General features: G+C 40.1%; 1 non-coding gene across 1 annotated transcript; it reads right to left on the bottom strand.

The window, feature by feature from the left end:
* Positions 1-294: 294 nt before the first annotated feature.
* Positions 295-402, bottom strand: LOC148580261 (small nucleolar RNA R71). Its single transcript, XR_015895814.1, has one exon. It is a non-coding gene; the product is annotated as a small nucleolar RNA R71 (small nucleolar RNA).
* Positions 403-1,040: the final 638 nt, after the last annotated feature.

Here is a 1,040-nt window from a genome sequence, read left to right as displayed (position 1 = left end):
GCAAACAAATTTGAGCTGAAACCTCAATTAGTTTCTCTGATGCAGCAGAACTGCAAGTTTCATGGACTTCCATCTGAAGATCCTTTTCAGTTCTTAACTGAATTCTTGCAAATATGTGATACTGTTAAGACTAATGGAGTAGATCCTGAAGTCTACAGGCTCATGCTTTTCCCTTTTGCTGTAAGAGACAGAGCTAGATTATGGTTGGATTCTCAACCCAAAGACAGCCTGAACTCTTGGGATAAGCTGGTCACGGCTTTCTTAGCCAAGTACTTTCCTCCTCAAAAGCTGAGCAAGCTTAGAGCTGATGTTCAAACCTTCAGACAGAAAGAAGGTGAATCCCTCTATGAAGCTTGGGAAAGATACAAACAGTTGACCAAAAAGTGTCCTTCTGACATGCTTTCAGAATGGACCATCCTGGATATATTCTATGATGGTTTTATCTAAGCTATCAAAGATGTCACTGGACACTTCTGCAGGTGGATCCATTCACCTGAAGAAAACGCCTGCAGAAGCTCAAGAACTCATTGACATGGTTGCTAATAACCAGTTCATGTACACTTCTGAAAGGAATCCTGTGAGTAATGGGACGCCTATGAAGAAGGGAGTTCTTGAAGTTGATACTCTGAATGCCATATTGGCTCAGAATAAAATATTGACTCAGCAAGTCAATATGATCTCTCAGAGTCTGCATGGAATGCAAGCTGCATCCAACAGTACTCAAGAGGCTTCTTATGAAGAAGAAGCTTATGATCCTGAGAACCCTGCAATAGCAGAGGTGAATTACTTAGGTGAACCTTATGGAAAAACCTATAACTCAACATGGAGAAATCATCCAAATTTCTCATGGAAGGATCAAAAGCCTCAACAAGGCTTTAATAATGGTGGAAGAAACAGGTTTAGCAATAGCAAGCCTTTTCCATCATCAACTCAGCAACAGACAGAGAACTCTGAACAAAATGCTTCTAATTTAGCAAACTTAGTCTCTGATCTATCTAAGGCCACTGTAAGTTTCATGAATGAAACAAGATCTTCTATTA

The sequence above is a fragment of the Arachis ipaensis genome, chromosome B10 (assembly GCF_059453495.1).
Source record: "Arachis ipaensis isolate K30076 ecotype BB chromosome B10, ASM5945349v1, whole genome shotgun sequence".
Taxonomy (NCBI): Eukaryota; Viridiplantae; Streptophyta; class Magnoliopsida; order Fabales; family Fabaceae; genus Arachis; species Arachis ipaensis.
This window is presented reverse-complemented; position numbering and strand designations above follow the sequence as displayed.